Source organism: Bombus vancouverensis, chromosome 7 (genome assembly GCF_051014615.1).
Source record: "Bombus vancouverensis nearcticus chromosome 7, iyBomVanc1_principal, whole genome shotgun sequence".
Taxonomy (NCBI): Eukaryota; Metazoa; Arthropoda; class Insecta; order Hymenoptera; family Apidae; genus Bombus; species Bombus vancouverensis.
In genome coordinates this window covers 2968867-2983432 of record NC_134917.1, presented here as the reverse complement: position 1 = coordinate 2983432, position 14566 = coordinate 2968867, and the positions used below count along the sequence as shown (strand labels likewise).

The 14566-nt window shown below is 37.5% G+C and overlaps 1 protein-coding gene across 20 annotated transcripts in view; it reads left to right on the top strand.

The window, feature by feature from the left end:
• The window catches only part of LOC117164651 (bromodomain adjacent to zinc finger domain protein 2B), a 236752-nt gene that overhangs the window by 182567 nt on the left and 39619 nt on the right, over positions 1-14566 (top strand). The gene's annotated exons all lie outside the window — the stretch shown is intronic.

Below are 14566 nucleotides of genomic sequence, written 5' to 3'. Positions count from 1 at the left end.
ATAAGCAGGAGATTGCTCGTACGAGATTATAAGAAGTTTTGTCTTTACGAGTAGAAAGTCGGCAGAAGTAATTAGCAAGTTATTTGCCACGCTTCCCGAAATGTCAAAGTGTGCTGCGTTTTTTAATCTATGGATCCAGTGGGAAATCGGAGCGACGTATTGCTCGATTGACACACTTACTCAATTTTCCAGTATATATAGTAACACGTTGATACGTTGCTCGATGGAATTAAGAAATCGCCACATCACTCGAACACCGTTATCAACTTTTATCGATTTAGCTAAATTACCGGAAAATCGAGTTGTCCTCTGATTGCGGCAATCTCTTCAATCGTCTGAAATTAAAGATTTTGTCACTCTCAGCACCTTTGCTCCGAGTTCGATCGATTTCCTTGTTTCGGTCGAAGCAGATGAACGATGTGACGTCGTGGCGATTCCACACCTGTGACGCCGTACGACTCGACAGGTTTATGTCTGTTATGATGCAATGCGCACCAGAGTGCTACCCTGCTATTGCACATATTAAACTGCGAATAGCACAGTATCATTGTCTCTGCAAAGCAGCTACGATACCAAATCGCTGGTCCAGGTCGAACCTTCTAATTTTTCATTTTCACCATGTGGATCATTTCCGCGGTTCCACCGATGGTTCGTATGGAATACGTAAAGCAATCGGAGCAGCAAGTTTGCTCCAATTTGTAAGATTCGAAGGGGGAAGAAACGTTGGTTTTCGAGTTACTTCGGCATATTTGTTTCGCCGTTTCGAGGGTGAAATACAGTATATGTGTAGCAACTTTCGCCACGAGGTATTTTCTCCTTCTCAAGATCTTCACGTGTGTACCTATTACTCTTTGCTACCTGTGTCTCACGCAGAGGGAAACTTCGCGTCTGTTACGAACGATTTTTATTACCAAGGATTTTATAAACCGCGGTGTACTTGTTCGCTTTCTCTGATCGTCAGTTTCGCATTGGTTTATTCAATTAATTAAAATAACGATCAATGAGGAAGTATTAAAATAACACGAGAATTCCATTAAACAGATTGTACGTTATAACGAATAAAGAAGCTTAATAATACTTACTAATACTTAATAATACTTAACTTAATATTATCTCTATTGGAGAATGTTAAGACTGTGAATATGAATTGCTGTTTCAATAAATTCGAGAAGTTCTACGGTAGAATTTGATTTATTTGAATACATTGGAAGATAGACAGTTCATGTAATAGTAGTTTATTGATACTCTTCATTACCTTCATTCATGTAATAACAGTTTACGTTGAGGTAAGTAGAGTCAGACGGCAGGAGGGCATTTAATCAAACGAGAGCCTTGATTTCGTTCCATTAAATGCAGTTCTAGCTTCGTGCCGTACGATCATGTGGAATACAGAACTTTATTTCGACATAGTTTACAACATCAATTCTTCTGTCTTAATAATTTCATCGAATTCCTTGCACCGATAAAACGCGTTTAGTTTAACTGGCGTCTGATTTTACAAGGAGACACCTACAGCTACATCGTCCATCACATTCTGATTTCATCGATTCTTCACAAAATGTTCGTACTTATTTTTGGAACTGCAATGTGATCAACGAATGTGAAAAGAATCTGAGTGATCCAGCAAATACTTGAAACCCTCTTTCAAGGAGCTTGCAATAGCAATTGAAACTTGAAGATACAAAGATGAAGCATCCATGTGTAATTTCATGGTGAAATTTTCAATAATTATCCATTCGTAGAGTACATAATTCCAAACAATGTCTATGATACCTTTTCTTGTCTCTTCAAAAAGGACGAAAGAAAATCGAGAAAAGGAAACGTACGCATTCCTTCGAGTTTATAACCGCGGTCGCGGGTTCACCCTGCTGTGGAGCGTGTCGCGTTTCTATTTCACAAGAACGACGCGTGAGACGTGGTAGTTCTCGCAGCTTTCATCGTCATTCTGGCGCTTGCCGGGATGTTTGTGTTCATAGAATAAGACGTGCACCATTTTTTTCGACGACAGTTCTCCATCTACGACTCCGCGAGATATTTTTCAAGAAGATTTTTGTCTTTTTTGGTAACACATGCTTTCGAGTAGCCTACAGGGGCCTCTGATGTGTTCCATGTGATCAAACGAATTTTTTAACGACTACACTAAACGCCGGTATGATCATTCTACGTGTGACGTGTTCTTTAGGTATTAAATATATTAGCTAAAGAAGAAACAAAGTCATAGCGAAAATCAGTACATCGTTTTATTAAAAAATAAAACCTTGCTTATTAATCAATAATTTGTGACTTATAATTATATAGGGTGATTCTACGGGAAAAAATCGAAAATATAGAATAAAAATTTAAAAATTTAAAAATTTTTAAAATTAAAAAAATAACGTCAGTCGAGACAACGATCTGCAGTGAGATCCGTTATAACGAGACGCGATAAAGTGCACGCGTACCGAGTGAAAATTCAAAGTCGATTTTCTCGAAAAAAAGCCTCCACCGAACAATTTTTATTCCATGTTTTCGACTTCTTTTTTCGCGTAGAATCACCCCCTTTCCACTTGTACCACCAGTTACCAACCAACCTGTATATTAAAAAGTTTTCTAAAATACCAGTATTCTGTGTTTACTTTTTTCCTTTGAATTGTTATATTCTGTGAAACATTTAGTAATTCTAAACTTTGTAATATTGGTGTACATATGTGTAAGAATAAATAAAACAATAACTCTGATATGCTTATCATACTTTTAATTAAAAGGATAAGTGCAGTACAAGACCCAGTTGACGCTATTGGAAGTTGTTTTGAAAAGGTGGTCATCTTTTAGAAAATCAGTAGTTGAAAATTTAAAAAATGCGCCCTATTTACGGGCCAAGTGAAGAAAAAGACGACCGACGTGAAAAATAGCTAATTAAATTAAAACAACTCGCTTCTATATTAGTTTTGGATTAATATTAGATTGTCCGAAAAGCTTCTTTCGTTTTATAAGGAAATAAAGGACGCGCAATGTTTTTTATTTTATATTAGTTTATGGAATCATGCACGAACGTAATGATATAGGGATCATACCCAATTCAATAAAATAATACAACCACCCTGTATAATATTTCATAATAAATTTTCTGATAATTCTTTAACAATTTCGTCTTGTATTCCATAATAATAATATAATAATAATTCTACAATATTTCAACATAATTTCCATGATAATACAGCGATCATTTTCCAACTTATTGTTCTGTTTTGTGTCCAATTACGATCAATGTTTGTTTCAACGCGACTGTTAAAGGCAACTCGGTATTTCCACGTCGACGCCATCCGTGTGATCAACATTGCGCGGTGTGACGACACTCGTGGTGTGTGTCACGCTAGATTTTTCAAGAAGCTCGCAGATGAAATGCTGTTAGGCGAGAGGAACGCGGCCGAACGAAACGCGCGTGAGGCAGAATCGGCGAAAAAAGAGGGAAAGAAATAGGTTCTTTTTGCGCGGCGCGCTCATCCCCCGTATTCCACCCTCGTCGCCGGTTTCTAATTTCACTGCGTTCTCTGATACACGTCGCTTTTATCTCCGAGCGTTCGATGCAAGCTCGCGCTTCATGCGCCGGAGTTTTCGTTTCAAAGTGTTCTGCTTTCTTCCATCGCCGTGCATCGTCTTTTTCTTCCTTCTCCTCTGCTTCTGGCGACGATGACGGCGCGGTCGTTATGCGTTCTAGTTAAAGAATCGAGGGCCCGCGTTCGAGGAACCGGATGAGACGGCTGCAAGCAGCCGTTGCTTCTCCTAGTTGCAAGGAAACAGCGGAACGTAAACGCTGAAGGGCTTCTATTTCGTGGAGTGTGCGGAAATTGAAGATGTTGTGCGGTTAGCGACTGCGTATTTCCACGTTCGAAACGTTACGGTTAAGGATTTTTCATAATCGAATCGAACTCTCAACGTGGAAAGATAATGGTGCACGCGCGAGCTTCAGACGAATAAGCAATAGAACATTTAGGAAATAGACCTTGAATAGTAGACCTTGGTAGAGTTTGAGGTAATCAAGTATTTTGTTGCTAATTTTATAATATTTTATCTATAATATTTGGCGATGAAAATTAACATTCAGAATTTATAATGCCAAACGTTCAGGCAATAATACTTTCAACAAGAATCGATGCAAAAGGTGCAAAGTAATTTTAAACAACTTTCGATTAGAACTCGTCCGTCGTCGCGCGTGTTTTACGAGGAATGTTGGATCGCGCGAGTTCAAGCTGCAGCTCGCAACCGACTTTAAGATTGCACGCGGAACGACGAATCGTCGAAAGCGGCTGGTGAAAAGCACGCGTAGAGGCGCGTGGGCGCTCGCGCGAACACGAGTGTGACATTTAACTAGCGTGCCCCTAGGGACACGCTGGCGCGAACCTTCGCCTACATGTGAGAATGTGGTTCTAGTATGTATATCGCGTCCCACGCGTCGCCGTCTTTTTCCTCCGCATAACTGCTCGCCAACTCCTCTTCTCTCCTCTCTTCCGATCTCTTTTTCCCGCTACACAGCCTCTCCAATAACGACCACCCACTCGTTTGCTCTCTGTTAATTTACTTTTTTCACTGTTTCCACGTTTCCTGCATTTTTCGCAAGTTTTCCTTGTGTTTTCACATTTTTCCTCTCCGTATGCGTCTTTTTTATAATAATTTCTATGGTTTTCCGTGACTTCCGTTGTGTCGTTTTAGTTTCCACTGCGTACGTTTATGCAAATTCATATTTTTTATCGACTCCGCTAGATAAATAGAACCCAAATGCAACTCACTGTTTAGGTATAACCGTTTCTCTTTAACCCCTTAAACTACAACTACGGGCATAGTCCGTAGTACGATGATCGGGCCAAATATAATATACAGGGTGGTTGGTAATTGGTGGTACAAGCGGAAAGGGGGTGATTCTAGGCGAAAAAAGAAGTCGAAAATATTGAATAAAAAATATAGAATAAAAATTTATAGAATAAAAAAAAAGTCAATCGAGGCAACGATCTACAGTGAGCTCCGTTATAACGAGACGCGATAAAGTGTACGCGTACCCATCGAAAATTCAAAGTCGATTTTCTCGAAAACAAAGCCTCGAACGAAAAATGTTTATTCTATATTTTCGACTTCTTTTTTCGCCTAGAATCACCTCCTCTCCGCTTGTACCACCAGTTGTCAACCACCCTGTATAATAGCTTGTTTACGTTTTCGGGCCAAAATTCTCGAGCGTAAATCGTAGGTTAAGGGGTTAAATATCTTGTGTAAGCTTCTGTACATCTGAAGGCACGAACAGAGCCGCAGTCTAGTAATTAATATTAGAAAGAACAATTGGATTACGTTTGAGGCGTTAATGATTCAGAGAAAATTACTAGTTTCACGAATCATTCATTTCAAATATTTATACACAATTGCATTCTATCAAATTTCCTACTCCCCCGTCGTGACAAGGCTCATTATTCAATACTCGCTTCTAAGAAATAAAACCATATTACTTGGCAGGTGACCCAATGGTAAAAGGGTTTAATTTTCTCATAATCGTCTTACTTCGTCTCAGTTGCTCTTGCCTGGTCCATCGTTACGTCTGCGCATCCCCATTACCTCGACCCGCCATATTTCACCGCCATAATTCCACTCCCTTTGCCGTGGTAGCCCCTCGTTTTCCAAATCTCAACCCTTCCAACTTTCACTCTCGTCTCATTTTCATTCTCCTGATTCCTCTTGCTTTCGACTGGCCTCGTTACCTCCATCAAGCCACGCTGATTTCTTCCCCGTGTTCCATCACTTTCTCCGCCTTTTCCTCCACCCTTGTCCGTTCTAAGAATTTCTTTTCACCCTCGGTGTCTTCTCCCCTTCTTTATGGAACAGGCCTTTCCCCCTTGCGTTCAAGCAACGTGTGCAGCTTGATAAATGCGATCATCGTGCCACGAATCCGATACAGGAAGAGCAAAACCATTCGAAGATCCTTCGAAGATAAGGCAAGACATTTGGTGTAATAATAAAGAAGGGGAAAAAGTATAGAACACGAACCACCCCGTTTTCGATCGATTCGGGTTACTCGCATGAAAAATATTAATTCGACCGACCCTTTTAAACATCAAATCATTGAATTATGGAACGCGGGTAATCCGCCGGAAGTTTCTTTCGGGGCAGATTAGGCGGTTGGTAGAGGTAAAATGGATGGTACGTTGCGTTCAAATATGCATCACGTTCTAATAATTGTGCTGCAAGCAAGAACAGATGATTTTAAATGAGGCAAATGAAAACGAAGAGAGAATTTTAGTGATACAAAGCAGGGAATGATTTCGCTATGTGATTTTTATGTGTTTATGGGAAATTTCGAACTGTAAAAATGGACCCAATATAAAGATATGCATAGAAAATACCCAAAATATGTAGCAATTACCTTATCTACTTATAAACTACTTAAAATCCATTTTCTTGAGAACAATCCATTACTTTGCATTTTTCATTTATTTTTTCACATAAAATTACTCTTCTTTCGGTCGTAGTAACCGTAATTATTCAAACACTCTGTACCTAAGTTGCGTTCTCCAATTCTGGGTTTTCAAAACGCAATTCCAACTACGCAAGTTGACAATCTTTCGCGTTGTATTAGGTCGTCCGAAAAGTTTCTTTCGTTTTATAAGGAAATAATGGATGCACATTTCCCGTTTTATATTATTTTATCGAATTACGAATGATTCATTTTGTTCTATCAAGATAAAGATCACAACATTCGACAGATTAGGTTTCATGTTTGTATAAAGATCGTTGTAAAAGACGTGTCTGTAAGAGAAAGACATTTTTCAGACAACCTAATATTTATTAATACAAATATTTATATTATTAATATAATATTTCCAATTTTATATTAATAATGTTTTATACTTTTATATTTTATAAAAATTTATATCTGTTGGCAATTGTGGATCTTAATCGCCGAAATAAATGTGTAGCAACAGTTAGATTACACTTAGAATTGATATCAAAACAGTTTCAGATTTATTTAATATGTGATTTGCAAGATATTCGTCGATACAAATTTACACGAGTCTCAGCATTCTCTTTGTCTCACCATCTTCTTTGCCACGCTACCAACGGAACAATTGCATTCATCTGTTTTACGAGACGCTGTGCACGCACATATTAGGTCGTCCGAAAAGTATCTTTCGTTTTATAAGGAAATAATGGAAGCACGACATTTCCCGTTTTATATTATTTTATCGAATTACGAATGATCCATTTTGTTCTATCAAGATAAAGATTACAACGTTCGACGGATTAGGTTTCATGTTTGTCTAAAGATGCGTCGTTGTAAAAAACGTGTCTGTAAAGGAAAGACACTTTTCGGGCAACCGAATACTTTCTCGATTTTGTAGAATCTGTTTTCGTCAACGAGTTGTGTCTTTCGTCGAAATAAGGGCGAGAGGAATCGCAGAAAGAATTGCGAATGAAAAATGGCGAAGGTTGCTGAATTGTGAGAATTAAGGGATAGAGGAATATCGTGGACACGAGCAATGTATGTGGTCGGTATGCTGTGCGGTTTTCTCTTTTGTGTTTGGTCGATGCGGAATTTGTATATAATTCGATATACATACATATCTGAAAGGATCGTGTTGGATATTCGATTCGTTTCAAATTTGATAGCGCTGTTGTTCTTTCAGAGGTTTCCGTGTATGTCATTAATTATGACATTTTGTGATATTCGAGTGGTTTGATGCTGGGATATTTAATGGAAATGCCGCATCGTGGTAATCATTGCAATTAGCATTCGCAAGACTTGCTGCAAAATTACCAGCAATGGTGTAGAGAACGTGAGATGGAATTTAAATTCGAGCGTGAATTATAAATCGAAAAATGAAAGATGGAATTTTTTTTTCTTATATATACATACAACCAAAGAAGTAGAATTTTATACATTTTTATGAGCGCGTTCCGTGTATTTTTCGCCTTTAGAATTCTCATTAATACAAAATTAACCGCAGTCTATCGCCTACAATCTATAACGTGTGAATCCGCTAATAAAATTTATTAATCTATTACCAGTTGTTGAGAATTTTGGATCTTAATAGCCGAAATAATGATATAGGAATGCTAAATTTACATTTAGAATTCATATGTCGGTTTGACGTTAGACTTAGGGGCGTGTAACGTATCTTCATTAAGACAAGCCATCGTTGTTGTTCAATGAAGATTATATTTACAATGATATGTACAAATATTGATTTAACAGAGTTTGTCAATTAAACGTGGTGATTAGACACTCTAGATGTTAAAGACAATGTTCTTAGGTTCAATAACGAATCCACGGTCAACGGGGAAAACTCTTTGTACAATAGAATATATTTTGAAACACAAAGTGACGTTAGCTGTGACGCTCGGTATCTTTCTGACTGACTAACAAGACGTTGTGTGAAAACTCTCCAAGGCGATCACAAGAATAAAAGACTGATACGATCACATTTGTCAATTTGCATATTGACCGGGGATATCAACAAAATTCCAGGCGCCGTTACTAGGCAGACCCGCGTAGAGCCGACATTGCTCCTGCCCGGAGCTGTTTGTTAATACAGCATGTGTCCCTCGATATTGGTACTTCTTCTGAAAGGTAAAAACGTTCATCCCGTGACCGTGGCTACGTTCGGCGACCAGTTGTGTGACCTCGAGCCTAAGCCCACTGTCACAAATCTCGGGCAAACATAATCAAATGGTATCACACAACTACTTCTAGTATTGGGGATCTTCCCAAAATTCCAAAAGAATGGCCCGATGTTCCTACATCTCCGATACATATTAGAATAGTTATATATTTATTTGATAAGCGATTTCAAAGATATTCATCGATACACACTTGCACGCGTCTCACCACTTTCTTCTCGACTGAACAATTTACATTGCTTTGTTTTCGAGACGCCGCGCACACGCACATACTTCCACACGCTGATATTCACATACAAGTATCACTACTAAGTATCTAACCTAGTCTAGCATATAAAATTATACATACCTCTATACTAGTTAATAAGTTATTGCTCGAGAGAGCTTAGAGCGCAAAATATGTGGCTAAACGAAATAGAAAAATTCTTGTCGTTGATTTGCCCTTTGAAACTGATTTTTAGAGAAAATCAGGTTGAAACAATTTAGAAAATTCGTAACCACAAAGGATGCTTACACGATGGCCGTATTATTCGTTCACTTTCGATTGTTAACACGCGAATTTTGCGAAACATCATATGCATTTGCCCAAAACGATTCCCGTTACCAGTGTTCAACGTAATTTACAAGCTCTCCCTTTGGCCAGCCCGGTTCATTCTCTTTTCACCGCCCTTCGAACGAATCCACAATTACCAACAACCAACCCTTTATTACTTCGTCAAGCTTATCCTATATTTCTAACCAACTTATCCGACGTCTTGGCTCGATTATGTTTAAAGAAGGGAGCTTGCCGTGACTTCGTTAACGAGAAATTAATTAGCACGTAGCCAGGCCACGGCTAGATACCGATCCGCCTCACTCCCGTCACTCGATATCCGATCCTTTCTTGCGGTGAACAATAATATTGGATCGTTCGACAAGTTTTGTAGCGATATTTAAGATAAGTTTAAGTACAATGTGTGTTTCCGGAACTAGTATTTTGTTTGACGATATTTTTTTATGTAGGTAACAGCTTCGAGAGATCCTTTTCCACAAATTGTTCGTCCTTTTCGGTGACAAACTCCTTCAACTAACCCTTAGAGATATTCTGTATCTTTGGACTGAATAAATTTTGCAACGACTATAATAAACAGATAGAGCAAGAGAATGTTTTTCATCGATACACGGGATCCTATATTATTTTATTCAGAAATAAAGAATCACCTTGTATTGCGTGTACGTATGCGTATAGTCGTTTTAGTCGCGAATAGTAGACTGCAGGTTGTTATGAATTTACGGGAAATGTAAAAGCGCAAAAGTGTGGAAAATGCGCGTAATATACAAAAGTATGTAAAATATAAAAAGTTTAGAGAACATTTAGATTAGAACATATAGTTTCTGTAGCTTCATAAAGATACGAATTTATTCCCACAGACACGATCCATAGCTATTATGTGATTAACATAACCGATACGAATCGTACGTACTTAACGTTTCCTAAGGGAAAGAGCTATACTTAAACAGTTTACGATTGGTATATGGATAAAATTACGTAAGGCCATCCAAGTTTCCAATATTTGTTAACTTTGGTAATATCATTATCCTCCTCTCGTTGCAAGCTGATAACTTCACGATTCGGTGATCGACTCGAAACAATTCGGCAAAAATTCACAAGAATAATTGAAAGGTTAAATGAGTCAATGATATACCAAATACCAGAATAAATAAATAAGAAAAATAAGAAACAATTTTTTTAGCGAGAGTGCATGTAAATTCTACGCTCAACAAAGATTTAACCCTTTGAGCGCTGCGTTGTCCGACTTTAAGCGTACGCCGTGGACTGTCCACTCTTTACGAAGAAGCACACCGTGGGCTGCGTATTTTTTACGAAAGAGCGCAAGTTGAGCAGACTGAATTTTCATTGGAAAATATATTGATTGTAACTAAAATAAATTATGTAGTGACCTGAAAAGCCTTAATGGCCATTTATTTCATTAAGCAATAATAACACGAAGAATATAAAAGTTTTCAATTATATCTTTCAAATTGAACATTTAATAATTTTGTATTGTATGGTAAATCTCAAAGCAGAGTTCAATACATAAACCAATGTTACGTTTTTTGCATTCGTAATGCGAGTCAGTCCTGAGATTATGTTTAACGCAAACAGCGCATCTTCGTCGCCAAGAATGTTTATTATTTTCTTTAGTTATGCAGAAAGTAGGGAAACTCCTCTACGTTAACCGAAATGGAAAGTCGTCCGAATGAACTCTTAACACTAGAACTACCGATAGTTAACGCTAGAAGCTATTTCTACGAAAACCAGTGAAAATGACTGGACTTTAAAAAATACGCAATAATAGAATATTTTTATATTTATTGATTTATTACTTTCTTACAGAAGCAATTCCATGTTATGTAGTACATTTTTGGTATTTTTAATCCATCTGGGACTATGATCGACCTAAACGAGGGTTGACAGATTTATAAAATTGTAGAACCAGTCATTTTGACTGCTATGGTATTTCTAGCGATCGATCCGGAATTTTCCTGATAACTGTTATCATCGTATCGAATGATACGCGGTAACAATTTGAAAAGCGTGTGGCAAGCTGTAGAAAACGAGGAAACTGGTTAATTGTGGTTCGATATACGGATTTTACACTTTGACAAGTATCAGTCGTTTTAAGTAGCCTTGATACAAAATTATTTTGACTTTGAATACATAAAAAGCAAAATTCTTCTAGTTATCGTTGCGAAAGTCATTACATCATCGTGGGAAAAAATATAACATGAAGTAGGAATTCTAAAATAAAATTGTAACACCAGTCGATTCTAGTTGTCGATGTAGTTCTAGTGTTAAGGTTAATGTGATCTTAAATACATAAATAAGCAATCTAGTAATTTCGTTATTTTACAAGGATAGAAAAGAGAAAAGAAGAAAGAGAAACGGTTAAAGGAAAGTCAAAGATTTCTCCAGCGAGTTGCCTAGCTCTCGTCACCGCTTGCACGCGAATGAGCCTCTCTTTATCCCTCTGTTTCTCTCTCGCTCTCTGCTTTTCTCCTCCGCTTTGGTCGCCGCGTAAACGAAATTAAAGCGATTTGGAGGCGAGCCAGCCATCGCATCGCGGCGACGCGCGACGCTCGCACGCGCCACCCCTCTCGGCATTCCGATCCCTCGATCGATCCTCTTCCTCGAGGGACAGGATACACACGTACGCTCTCTCTCCGCTCTCTCATGGACCGATGCTGAATCGCGATTGGACGGTTATAAGCGGAAACGCCGACGTTAAGGTGTAAAACCGGAGGAAAGAGAGAGAGAAAGAGAGAGAGAGAGGAACAGAGAAAGGAAGAGGAGAATGTCGTCGATATAGATTGGATATCCGCGTCTTTCGCTCGGCTGGTCTGTGCTGTCGTTTCAGCATCGCTGTAGACGAACGTTGCGACGTCGTTCCGTTTTTCTATGACGATCCTGCGTCACTTGGTAGCTTCATATTTCTAATAATGGGAGTGTAGGCTTGTGTGAGTTGTATCGCGTACAGAATGTGCGTAATGCAAATTCTGTTTCTTTGATTCTACCGATTTATTCTACTTTTATTTTACTGATTTATTCTACTGATTTATAGAAGTTTATGTGTAGAGGATGGTGGATTGGTGAGGTTTAATGTCGAGATAGTTCGTTGTTGAAACCGTCGAGTATATGTAAGATGATTAAATAAATTAATATATAGACAATATTCACTGAGATGCTCGTACTAACGGATTCGCTATGTCAGTGTATAAGTCGCAAAATAAGATCGCTAATTAATACTCGATTAATACTCGCTAGATACTCGTCGATAGTTCGCTAGATAACTCTTAGATAACTCGTCGATACTATTGATAGAAATACAAATTTACATAAAGATCCACTGACGCAAAGATCTAATTATTATTATTAAAATCAAAAGCTCCAATAGGGTTTATTCGATTTCTGAGAAAGCTAATTGTAATCCTAACAAAGGCGTATGTATATACCTTCTGAAATGTAATGAAATCTAATCTTAAAGATTTATTAAATTAAAGCGTGAAATATAAATAATCTTTTAAAAGAACTAAGCTTACAACTGAAAGCAAACAAAGACATATATATATATCTTCTGAAATGTAATGAAATCTAATCTTAAATATTTATTAAATTAAAGCGTGAAATATAAATAATCTTTTAAAAGAATTAAGCTTAGAACTGAAAGCAAACAAAAACATATGTATATACCTTCTGAAATGTAATGAAATCTAATCTTAAATATTTATTAAATTAAAGCGTGAAATATAAATAATCTTTTAAAAGAATTAAGCTTAGAACTGAAAGCAAACAAAAACATATGTATATACCTTCTGAAATGTAATGAAATCTAATCTTAAATATTTATTAAATTAAAGCGTGAAATATAAATAATTTTTTAAAAGAACTAAGCTTACAACTGAAAGCAAACAAAAACATATGTATATACCTTCTGAAATGTAATGAAATCTAATCTTAAACATTTATTAAATTGAAGCGTGAAATATAAATAATCTTTTAAAAGAACTAAGCTTAGATAAGCTGGATAATTTTATGGTACGAGTTCGAATATTTGTGTATGTAAAAGCCTGAAATTTCTAATAAAATTGTCAAATGGCTCAGCGTCACTGCGAAATCACAATGCCATCTCGTCGCTACCGAATAAAACTGCCAAATCATAACGCGTCATGCTACAAAATCGCAACAACGACGTTACATCGATCGTCTGCACCGAGTTTAAGACCACCAAATCGCGAAGCGTCATGAAATTGCAAAGACACGCGTCACGTCGCTTGTTTCCACTATTTCCTATCTAAGTAACAAGACGATGCTCTTGCTCGTAATTGCAATCTGTGTCGCGATGTCTCCTGATAACATGGTATGCTCCTTTTTAGTGTCTCAATTCTACGATACGGAGCAGAGATGAGGAATTTAAAAAGACGTGTGTAGATTTCTGCGATTCTTGGTCGAGTATACCTGCACAATGGCTGGCAGAATCGAGCAATTCGTAAGCGATGATTGAACAGTTGTAAGGCTACCACGCCATTATATAATAGGTATAGCGTCATTCGCAACTATTTGAGAGACTGAGAAGTCTAATGCTTTTCGTAAAATGATACGTTCTTTCTTTATAAAAATTTCATTATACTTCTTCAAGCTTGTTAAGGCGATACTTTTGAACATCGAAGTAGATGACTAAATGTAAATTCTCAAAATCCTGTCTTACGTCACGGTACGATTTTCAGCTTGTCCTCTGAGAAAATTAACCTTCTATGTTAAAATTATTTGAATTAGCTCGTTCCTTAAAACTTCCTGGGACTTTATAAATGGCTCGTTTAAAAACCCTTCACTTACAGATTCAGAGGATAGAACATATGATAGATATGAATGAAAAAGATCAAAATTCTATGTTAAAATTAAAGCTGCTGTAAATTTAATTATCTGTAAATTGACATTTTTCTGAGTCTTCGTAAATAGCTTCTTATAAATTGGCGCCTCTTCACAGGTAATCCATACAAAATACTCGAACAGTAAATAGCTCGCTATTAATAATGCATTATTACTGAAACTATTCGAATTAACCGTCGAACGAAAACATATAAAATTCGATGGACGAAAAGGCTGTGATCTCCCATTACACTCGCCAGTGAACGACCCCATAGTCCGGAACAATAGCGCTATGACGATTCTCGAAGGCTATGCAGGGATTTTAGGCACAGGGGATAGGAAAAGGGCATTGAAAAAAGCTGAAGCGTGATACGTATGTATGTACATATGTATACGTGTGGTACTTCGCCTCGACGAGACCCTTTCGTGATTACGCGAGTCTTATTTGTATCTCGCTGGTGAACACGTTGAATGAATATAGCGTCGCGTTAAATCTCGGATCTTTCATTCCGTCGCCTTTCC